The following is a 12,342-nucleotide window of genomic DNA, read 5'->3' on the forward strand; positions in this document are numbered from 1 at the left end:
CAGTCAGGGGTGCACCGTCTGCGCAAACCTAAACGTTGCAGCTGCCCACTACTTGCTGGGCAGCTGAGAACAATAACAGGGCCTAAACGCTGCAGCTGGAACTAAGTGCTGCACAGCTGTGGAAGTCCTGGAACCCCTGTGCCACTTCTGTCCCTCTCATGGACTCTCTCAGGAATGAGGCCTAAACGGTCCAGCTGCCCACTACTTCGCGGGGCAGCTGTAAAAGTCATAAATATGGCATGGGTTCTCAGTAGCCCTTACAACAACTGTGCCAAAGGTTTGGATCCCGCAGTCTCAGAAACAAAACATGAGCCACGCTAGAGCCTCGGGGGCTCTGATGAAGTAGGAAAAACGGGCCCTGGCACGACTCTGTGGGAGACGGGGGATACGGATGTCGGTTTATTAAAAATTCCGCCTGTCTCTATCACACTAAAACCAAAAGCTTGCTTGCCTCGCATACCTCAGTACAAGATTTCACCGGCTGGTGAAAAGGCTCTGCTTGCTATCATCCAGGACCTGATTGACAAAGGTGTAGTAGAAGAAACAGCTGCAAATGTATGCAATAGCCCTATATTACCGATCTTAAAGAAGGCCCCTGTTGGAAATGAGTTTGACCATGTTGATACTTATCGGTTTGTAATTGACCTATGAGAAATTAACAAAATAGTGGTGCCGCAGTATCCGGTGGTTTCTGACATCACTACTATTCTTACCATGATTCCTCCCACTGCAAAGTATTTCTCGGTTATTGATCTGAAGAACGCTTTCTTCAGCATTCCGATCCATCCTGATAGCCGTCATATTTTCGGCTTCTCCTTATCTGGGCGCAGCTTTCGATTTTGCCGCGCACCCCACGGGTACACTGAGAGTCCTAGCATCTATAGTTAGGCTTTGAAAGCAGTATTAGATGAATTAACCCTATACCCTGACAACATGCTCCTCCAGTATGTTGATGATCTGTTGGTGGCTTCCGATACTGAGGAAGGCTGCAAGAAAGCCACGGTTAAATTATTATTTCATTTGGCAGCCAACGGTAACAAGGTATCCCTCTCCAAATTCCAATATTGTCGACAGGAGGTGACTTATCTTGGTCATCTACTGTCGAAAGAGGGGTGGAGACTAACTCCTGAATGTGTGACTACTATTTCTAACATGTCTGTACCGCGTACTCAGCGTGATGTTCGTGCATTTCTTGGCATAACCTCTTACTGTCGGCAATGGATTCCTAATTTTTCTCTTCTTACTAAACCCCTCCTGTATTTGACTACTAAAGATGTGCATGAACCCCCACCTTGGACCAATGAATGCCAGGAAGCTTTTGACTCTTTGAAATCTGTGCTTTGCTCTGCACCCGTCTTGGGTACTCCTGACTACCGAAAACCTTTAGTGCTTTATGTACGGGAGGTGGATGGTTGTTTGCTTTCAGTGTTAACACAAGGATTTGGTGGTAAGCAAAGACTTTGTGCTTATTTCTCGGCGGTGTTGGATAACGTCGCCAGAGCGCTTCAAAGCTGTCTGAGGGCTACTGCCACTGTTTTGGTGGCCATTCATCAGTCGGAGGTGCTCGTTCTGAATATTGACCTCACAGTAATGGTACCGCATGCTGTGGACACATTATTGAACAAAACAAAGACTCAGTTTGTGTTACAGGTTATGAATTGACCTTGTTTGCTCCCCATATTACAATTAATAGGTGTGCCACTCTGAGCCCTGCCACGTTGCTACCCCTCCCTTCGGATGAAAAAACTAATGACTTACATGATTGTATATTTCGGACCGAAGAAGAAACAAAGGGACGGGTAGACCTTACAGACATTCCTCTATATGACCCCCAAGGGGACTTGTATGTTGATGGCTCTTGTTTCATGTTACCAGATGGCACGACAACAGGTGCGAATGCGATTACCACCCTCCGCACTGTAGTTGAGGCTTCTCGAGTACCCTATCAGTCAGCAGAGGAAGCTGAGTTAGTGGCATTTCTTCGAGCTTGCGAGTTGAGTGAAGGATTGAGAGCAAAACATTTATACAGATAGCCAATACGCCTTTGGCGTGGCTCACAGTTTCGGCCGCCTATGGGCAGAGAGAGGTTTTCTCACTTCCCATGGTCAAAGAATACAACATGGTCCTTTGATTTACGATTACTAACAGCATTAACGTTACCAGAAAAAGTGGCTGTAGTTAAATGCAGCGCGCATAAAGCCGTAGTAGATGCAGTGGGTGAAGGAAATGCTTTTGCTGATCAGGTGGCAAAGGAAACTGCAAAATCTAAAATGTCATCTATGTTTTTGACTATCTCTGCTAGGAGGGTTGCAGAGACAGAAATGTTAGATAATACTATGGAAAGTGTTCGAGACATACAGAAAGAAGCTACACCCTCTGAATTGGCCCGTTGGGAAAAGGAAGTGGGAAGATTAGATGAAAACTATTGCTGGGTTGATATGACTGAAAAACAGAGATGGTTGCTACCTAACACATTGGTTAATGCTGTACTGACCATGGCACATGGCCCAGCACATATCGGGGCAAAAGGCATCTGTGCTCTATTGGACCCCAAGTGGAATAATCCTAATATTTCTAAGACTGCTGCCCATTTGGTCCAATATTGCATGGTTTGTTTGCGACACAACCCTGGGGGCAGGGAACCAGTTCTCAGTGGGAACTTTGCACCAACATCTTTGCCCTTTGAGGTGCTCCAAATGGATTATATCCAATTGGACTGTGTGAATAATCTGAAATATGTCTTGGTCGTGGTTTATAACTTCTTTAGCTGAGTTAGTAAGGGTATGTTGTGAGGGTGTTCTGTTTTCATCGAGTAGGCCGAATACTATATACAGACGCCATCTTTTCTTATTTGTGTTAGGCACGAACAGTGATCATGTGCTACCTTCCAATGGCTGACAGGCCCTAGCTTAGTTGATTTGCTGGACACAGTTGAATACACGCTATTCTTCTACTATCCTGGGACTCAAGGTCGCATCTGGCTTTGGATGCGATAAGCCCATTCCTGAAGGCGCCGTGCCTGCACTCCTGGGCACTGAGACAAAAGGGAGTCACCCCTCCTGTCCTCCCCAATAATAACTAAAGCAGAGCTTTGTACTAATCATGTGTGCCATATATGGTCCTTCCTCGAGGGCCAGGAGCTGAGTAGTGTTTTTCCATGTACGGTGACTTCATGTACCTGCCTGAAAGTATATTATTTTGAGTGTAGGCCAACAGTCTTCTCCACGCACCTAGATGGGTGAGGATGGGAGAGGCTCCTCTATAGAATATTCTGTATAATAAACGATTGAACTTTCTTCACTGCCAACTGATGGGAAACATCCTTTACAACGAAACTTTTACAACGCAGTGCTTTTACAACGCAGGTTTTACAACGAAAACCATTACAACGCATTGCGCTGGGGGCGCTCTAGGATAGGGAATAGATTTAATTTACTATCCAACACCTTCCCTAGTGTCCACGGGGACTGGAGTTGGAATAGCAAATTAAACTATTCACTATCCAGCACCCCAAAGTGCTATGCGTTGTAAAGGTTTGCGTTGTAAAAACTGCGTTGTAACAGCATGCGTGGTAAAAGCATGCGTTGTAACGTCATACATCCCCAACTGACTGGTTATTGGGTAATTGATATTGGGGCTATTGGTAATTACAGCTCCTTATGTTATTTTCTAAGGTACGTCAACACTACAAAAGGAACTCCATACAAGGTTATATAAAAATAGCCTTTGTATTCTTTGTATAAACACATAACCTACACTGTGCCAACTGGCATGGGCAATATTCAGAAGGGATTATTTACACAGGACAGGGCCACGTGGGCCACTGTCGGGTTCAACATTTAGCAGAAATTGGTACAAGTAAAAATAGATCATAAACCTACAACCAGTAGCCACTGGTAATCACTGTACTCTACCTCAACCTGTAACCTAACTTTACATTATGCACAGTCACATCAGGCGCGAATTACATCCTGCGCCAACCTCACCAGCATAAACACATTATGCAATCTCCACACTAGTCTAAACACATTAGACCCTACCTCCTAAGTATAACTCACATTAGGGGCGTAAATCACAGAGTGAAACATAATCTCACTTACACAAATAGGTAAAACAACCTCATAAGCCTAAACCATATCTAAAGGTATCAAACACAGGGTGCGTAAAACATACTAAATGCATTACATTGCCTAGCACCACAATCACTTTAGCACATAAATCACATTAGGGCCTGGCGCCCTATAAAAGTAACCATCCCCCTGGACACCTGGCCATCTCCAAAGGGGCTCAAATGCCATGTGTCCAAAATGTCAGGGCACGCTGCCTAGGCAGCGCCAGTCAGGGGTGCGCCATCTGCGCAAACCTAAATGTTGCAGCTGCCCACTACTTGCTGGGCATCTGAGAACAATAACAGGGCCTAAACGCTGCAGCTGGCACTAAGTGATGCGCAGCTGTGGAAGGCCTGGCACCCCTGTGCCACTTCTGTCCCTCTTATGGACTCTCTCAGGAATTACACCTAAACGGTGCAGCTGCCCACTACTTGCTGGCAGCTGTAAAAGTCATAAATATGGCATGAGCTCTCAGTAGCCCTTACAACAATTGAGCCAAAGGTTTGGAGCACACAGGCTCAGAAACAAAACATGAGCCACGCTGGAGCCTCGGGGGCTCTGATCAAGTAGGAAAACCAGGCCCTGGCACGGCTGTGCCCTAGGGGGCCTCATTGGGGCTTCTTAACAAAACTCCATGTTGGAGCCAAGCAGGCTCTAAGACTGAGGTAGGCTAAGCATTGGAACCCCGCAGGCTCTGTCCCCTAACACATGCCCCCTAATCGTTGGAGCCATCTTTGGCTCGGAAAACAATAAGGCCAATACATTTGAAAAGAACACTGTCCCCTCTTGTTAGAGCGCGCTTGCTATTCAAGCCAAAACATGACCCACAAAGAAACTGGTGTCCCAACGATGGAGCGGCCTGCTACGGCGGGACCGCTCAGGCCCCCACACTGTCCCCATCTTGAGGATCCACTCACCGGCTTCAGAAGCAGGATCCTGCGCTCCTCGCTGCTCTTCGGGACTGGCGCTGGGGATCCTCCCTACTTCGCTGATGTTCTGTGTGGTCTGTGCGGGGGTTCCCTGAGCTTCACGGGAGCCCCGCCAAACAGCTGACGCATCTCTCCCCACTTCACCCGGGCCCCTTCCTGGGACCAGGGACTTTGCTATAGAGCCCGTGAGGCTCTGCCGGCACTTCCTCTTTCCGACCGCACTCTCTTCACCCGGGCCCCCTCCTGGGACCCGGGGCTTCACTCCACTCCGGCCGCCACCTTCTCGACGTGATGGCACCCGCGGGGCTTTCCCTCAGCCATGGGAGCCCTGCACGGCAGGCGCCAGCGTCTTCACCCGGGCGCCTTCCCAGGCGGCAGCGGAGTGCGCGGGACTTCCTCCGATGACCTGGATGACCCGCCCGCCGCCAGGCACAATGCTGCCTGACTTCCGTTTTCATGAACGGGCCGCGGCGGTGAATTCTCTTGGGCATTTTGAGGGGTAGGCTCCCTCTACATTAAAGATATAAAGCGGGGTGGGCACCCGCTCCACCCATAAAACAAAGGCGCAGGGTGGGCACCCGCGCACTAATTAAAAAAATGCACATGACGACACAGGGTGGGAACCTGCTCATTTAAATAAAAATAAGCGGGGTGGGCACCCACATTGCTGGTGTCACGAGGGAATCCCTAATCTGGGGATTCCCTCTCAGCAGCACGACGCTGCACTGCCCCAGATTCTCTTGGGCAAGGGATTTACAGCGCTCACGAGGCGCTATGCCCAAAATGTCCAGGGCAAAGGATCCAGCAGGCAGAAAATGTCCTTGGGGAAAGGTAGCGCTCACCAGACGCTAGGTGCTACAAGAGCCCTGGAAGTCCCTAGGAATAAAGAGAATACAGAACAAAGTCCCAATAGTCCTTAGAGCATCCCGGGGCAATGCAGGGCCCAGGTAGGCAAGCCCTCCTGGCAGCCCCCCCCTGGGCCCCAGCAGCAGCACGCCCTGCAGGGTCAGGATCCAAAGCAGAACAGCTTCAGGGGGACACAGCCCGTATATTTATATGGCACTATCCTTTGTCTACAGGGTGCAGGCTATGGGAGAACCAGCTACAATTGGTTCAAGGGAACTCCTGAGCACTTTGTTTTGCTCAGCCCCTCTCTCCCTTTCACTGGACAGGCTAGGGACATCAGACGCATGACAGGGGGTGGAGCAGCATTGTGGAGGGGAGGCACATTCCTATTCAGGTCCCAGGTGCAACTCCTCCCTCCCATCTACATGCAGATCTCCCCATTCACCTCCAGGCAGACCCATCCTGACTCCTGGAGCCAAGCACACCAGCCAGCTCCTGACAACCTCAAGCCAAACAGTCAATTCACATTCACTGCACACAGAAATGCCAACTTCTAAAAGTGGCACTTCTCCACTAGACACATTAAATCTGCGCACACCATCGCGCAGCATTTTAATCTCACGAGTTCCCACATACCATACTCGCCCCTGCACTCCCCACACATCAGGAACTACCATGGACACACATATCCCCATGTATTCCTATGGGAGGGCAGGCCACTCTCACCACACATACAGAGAGAGCGCACAAACTTTACACTGGACCACAGTGAAAAAATGCACAGAGGCCTAAAATTTCCAACACCAGGTTACAGAAACAGGCTAGGAAAATGCAAGAAGTTTCGGGTGAACGTGCCAAAAGGGTCAAGTCCAACACAACCTCCTTCCAGCCAAAAACACAGGGGAGACCAATCACTCCCTTGATGGGCTTCCCTGCTTTGGACAATAGAACACAGACGCGGGCCCGCATGGCAGGGACACCCTCCAGTTCTACGCCACTCTGAACCCACATGGTTTCCTCTAAACAAGAACTCTCCGGCCCAACTGAATACCCCACTGGTACTCTCTAGTTGTCCACCACCCGGACCAGGCCCTAGGCCATCAAGAAGTCACAGGTCCTGGCCAATCCACAGAGTGGGGGGCAGTAACCCCTGGCACACAATAACCATTCTCCACTCTCCCTCGCAGTGTAGCTACAACTACCACTGATCCTTCAACCTAGGGTCGCACCCTCAGGCTGACCAGAGGTCACAGGCAAGAATGCCTCACACTACCTCTACTTCTGGGGTTCCGCACCCTCCCAGGGAAGCACCCTCCAGAACACAACTGTCCCACCAGTTCAGGACCTCTCTCCATCACTGGTCTACCCACTGGGATCTACATTCACCGGATGCACCGGGGTCAGAGGCGAGGACTCCCTCCCTCTGCACCCTCCCACTGTAGTGCAGGGTCCCTCTCCTTTAAGATGGGCCGCACCTGCTCTCAGGGTAGTACTATCATAGTCAGCCAGGGACCCTAAGGATCCCAGCGAGGCCTGCACCACCCCTTCTGGGAAACACAGGTTCCCTCTCCTTTCAGATGGGTCCTTCCTGTGTTCACAGGGGTACCTCTAGAAGGCAAGCCTGCCAGGGGAACTGATTACAGAGGCCCTGGCTTCCAGGTCAGGCAACAGCCAGAACCTGGCCTTCCCCTCCTCGGGGAACGATCTCCAGAGGCCCCACAAATGGTCAAGCACTCTGGGCGGTCAAATGCCCGGCGAACCAGGATTTCACGGGGAGCATGCATGCCCCCCTTGAGGGTGACACATCACTAATGTGTCGTGTGACAGTCTGCCTGTCTCTCAGAACAGAAGTGGGGTCACCATGGTCACTCACGGATGGCTCAGCCCTTTTGGCTGGCCCCTGACCCACTGGCTTTTCCACTGGGGTTGGTTGTCCCCTCTCACCCCTCATCCAGGACTTCTGCACCCTCCACTTAGGAGCGGTACTGCCCAACACCAGGACCGCCGGAGTTCTGGTTACAGACACTCCCCTTCCTCTAGACACAGGAAGATCCTCCTCAAATGACCTGCCAGTACAGCCTAGGCGCCCGACCTGGCGCTCCCTTAGGGAACCCTCCAGACCCTGAGACAGGGTTTCAGGCACATGGAGACACACGGTCCCTCCCACTCCTTCTCTTCAGAGACAGGACGTGGCCCCCTACACCCTTCCGATTCTACTGGGACCTAGCTGGGCTATACATGAACCTCTTCCCCACACAGGACCAGAAGATACACAAGCCACTCCTTTTGGAATCACTCCCCAATGCCTCTGCAAGACCTCTAGTACACCACCAGAGGTCCACCTTCTGTGCAAGCTTCTTATCACCAAAAGAACTCACACCAACTCCTCTAGTGAAACACATCACTCATCCACAAGCCCCCTCCAGACTGGTGAGACAGTTCCTCACTGCCCCTGGCTCTCAACCTGTACCCCTCTTACTGAGCACCAGACACCATACTCTGGGAACTGGGAATGGGACTTCACACACTGGACACACTTTTGCTGCCACCACTGGTTCCCACCATACTGGGGAATCCAGACACACACACACTACACTCAGGCGATAACCACCCTCCTGAGCTAGCCATTTCTCCTCCACACTCCCTCTCTCCTATCAACCCACACCTCTGTGGACAGGAACAGGGATTGGGCACGGGACCCAGCAAGGGACTCCCAATCTATGGAAACCTCCCCACCTACTGGCGTCCTGCCCTGTCATTTTCTCTCTTCTGCCACTAAACATACAGCACAGGAAACCCCATTTAAAAATTACACTCTTGAGGACAAACAAAATCAAAAACAATAATCCCCAACATGTGACTATCTAAAATGCAGAGTTTTGTAATGTAGCCAGTTGACGCTGTGGTACTGCGCAAACACAAGTCCTAATCCTCACCGCTGATCACCAATGTTAGAACTGGGATTTCTGGTTGGCTAAGCTTGCGCCAAGGCCAGGCAGAAACCACCACTCTAGTCAGGGCAAGGGAGTTACACGCCAAAGATAACCCCTGCTCACCCCCTTGGTAGCATGGCACGAGCAGTCAGGCTTATCCCAGAGGCAATGTGTAAAGCATTTGCGCACACACACAGCAACAACATCCCAGGCACACTACAAAAGGAACTCCACACATGGTTATATAAAAATAGCCTTTGTATTCTCATAACACATTAGAATGGTAAACACATAACCTACACTGTGCCAACTGGCACGGCCAATATTCACAAGGTATTTTTTACACAGGACAGGGCCACGTGGGCCACTGTCGGGATCAACATTTAGCAGAAATTGGTACAAGTAAAAATAGATCATAAACCTACAACCAGTAGCCACTGGTAATCACTGTACTCTACCTCAACCTGTAACCTAACTTTACATTATGCATAGTCACATCAGGCGCGAATTACATCCTGCGCCAACCTCACCAGCATAAACACATTATGCAATCTCCTCACTGGTCTAAACACATTAGGAGTAGTGTGGCTCACTGGTTAGAGGCAGCAGGCCTGAGAGCAGAAGTCAGCCCGGGACCAGGGTTCAATTCCCGACGCGGCAGGGTCGTGGACCTTGGTCAGCGGACTTGATAATTCTCGCTTCGGTGCTTACTCTAATCAGGGGTTCCACTCGGCAACTCTGGGCATTAGCTTGCCTAATCTCCACAACGGCCCCACCAATTCCGGGGATGCCTGGCTCCACCTTGGGGACTCCCAGCAAGGGACCATCCCACAGGGAAAGCCAGGACGGGTTCCCCAGAGTTATACAGCGCCGGGACGCCCCGTTGCTGGGGCAGCTGTGTGCTTTACAAGTATACTACATTTACATTTTACATTTACATTAGACCCTACCTCCTAAGTATAACTCACATTAGGGGCGTAAATCACAGAGTGAAACATAATCTTACTTACACAAACCTAAATCGGTAAAACAACCTCATAAGCCTAAACCATATCTAGAGGTATCAAACACAGGGTGCGTAAAACATACTAAATGCATTACATTGCCTAGCTCCACAATCACTTCAGTACATAAATCACATTAGGGCCTGGCCCCCTATAAAAGTAACCATCCCCCTGGCCAACTGGCCATCTCCAAAGGCGCTCAAATGCCCTGTGTCCAGAATGTCAGGGCATGCTGCCTAGGTAGCGCCAGTCAGGGGTGCGCCATCTGCGCAAACCTAAACGTTGCAGCTGCCCACTACTTGCTGGGCAACTGAGAACAATAACTGGGCCTAAACGCTGCAGCTGGCACTAAGTGCCGCGCAGCTGTGGAAGGCCTGGCACCCCTGTGCCACTTCTGTCCCTCTCAGGTACTCTCTCAGGAATGACGCCTAGACGGTGCAGCTACCCACTACTTGCTGGGCAGCTGTAAAAGTCAGAAATATGGCATGGGCTCTCAGTAGCCCTTACAACAACTGCGCCAAAGGTTTGGAGCCCGCAGGCTCAGAAACAAAACATGAGCCATGCTGGAGCCTCAGGGGCTCTGATCAAGTAGGAAAAACGGGTCCTGGCACGGCTGTGCCCTCGGGGGCCTCACTGGGGCTTATTAACAAAACTCTTCCCCCATTGCAGGTGTCACAGGGAATCCCTAATGTGGGATTCCCTCTTAGCAGCGTGACGCTGGACAGCCCCAGCTCCTCTTGGGCAAGGAAAATACAGCGTTCACGAGGTGCTATGCCCAAAATGTCCAGGGCAAAGGATCCAGCAGGCAGAAAATGTCCCTGGAGAAAGGTAGCGCTCACCAGATACTAGGAGCTACAAGGGGCCTGGAAGTCCCTAGGAATAAAGAGAATACAGCACAAAGTGCCAATAGTCCCTTGAGCATCCAGGGGCCATGCAGGGCCCAGGGAGGCAAGCCCTCATGGCAGCCCCCCTGGGCCCCAGCAGCAGCACGCCCTGCAGGGTCAGGATCCAAAGTAGAACAGCTTCAGGGGGACACAGCCCCTATATTTATATGGCACTTTCCTTTGTCTACAGGGTGCAGGCAATGGGAGAACCAGCTACAACTGGTTCAGGGGAACTCCTGAGCACTTTGTCTTGCTCAGCCCCTCTCTCCCTTTCACTGGACAGGATAGGGACATCAGACGCACCACAGAGGGTGGAGCCAGCATTGTGGAGGGGAGGCACATTCCTTTTCAGGTCCCAGGTGCAACTCCTCCCTCCCATCTACATGCAGATCTCCCCTTTCACCACCGGGCAGACCCATCCTGACTCCTGGAGCCAAGCACACCAGCCAGCTCCTGTCACCACATGCCAGACAGTCAATTCACATTGACTGAACACAGAAATGCCAACTTCTAAAAGTGGCACTTCTCCACTAGACACATTAAATCTGCGCACTCCATCGCGCGGCATTTAATCTCACAAGTTCGCACATACCAAACTCGCCCCTGCACTCCCCACACATCAGGAACTACCATGGACACACATATCCCCATGCATTCCTATGGGAGGGCAGGCCACTCTCACCACACATACACAGAGAGCGCACGCACTTTACACTAGACCACAGTGAAAAATTGCGCAGAGGACTAAAATCACCAACACCAGGTTACAGAAACAGGCTAGGAAAATGCAAAAAGTTTCGGGGTGAACCTGCCAAAAGGGCCAAGCCCAACAGCCTCCAAATCCCGTTGCATCAGATGTAGTAGGGACACTCCTGATTGCTTGACCAAGTCATTTCCCCCAAGTGGATAACAATCATGTCCAGGCAGCCCTGCTGAGCCACCTTTTTTGTCAGCCAGGTCAACAAAGCTCCCCAGCGCATCCCACTCTTACTCCACTAATGGACCTCATGGTGGTTGCTTCGCAGACCTAGGCTACGGCCGTACACCTGTCTGTCTGCATATTTTGAGGCCCAATGAACAAAAGTGTGTCCGACAATCCAGGTAACCGTCTTGGCTCCCGGACCCCCAACGCAACCTACGAAGGAAAAAGAGATTAGTACAGCTGACAAAATGTTCTACTGCTCCAGCATCCCTACCACCTACCCAACACACCATTCTCCATCATTTGCGCACATAGCGTTTGCAGCAGCGAGATCTCCAAAGCCCAATTCTCCTGATCTCCTCCCATGACCACCCCAACCTGGCTGCCGCCATCGCCGCACCTATCCGAAACAAATGCATCCCGTACCTAGCAGGGTCACTGCCTGCGTGCCGCAGCACCATCCACAACACCTCTAGCAACTGAAAAGCTGTCACTCGCTTCTGAGAAGCATGACAAAATATTTCTCCCACTGTCGTTTGTGCCTTGAGACAAAATTCTTTCCACTCTCGCACCGAGCACATCCCGGCACAGCCACTCTCACCCAGGAACACCCACTTGCTCCTTCCCACCTGGTCCGTTTTAGAACAACCCAACCAGATACCCAGACGCATCCCATCCAACCGCATATCTTCAAACACACTGCCGGGTTTGCCCC

This window comes from Lissotriton helveticus, chromosome 3_1, assembly GCF_964261635.1.
Source record: "Lissotriton helveticus chromosome 3_1, aLisHel1.1, whole genome shotgun sequence".
In the NCBI taxonomy this organism is placed as follows: domain Eukaryota; kingdom Metazoa; phylum Chordata; class Amphibia; order Caudata; family Salamandridae; genus Lissotriton; species Lissotriton helveticus.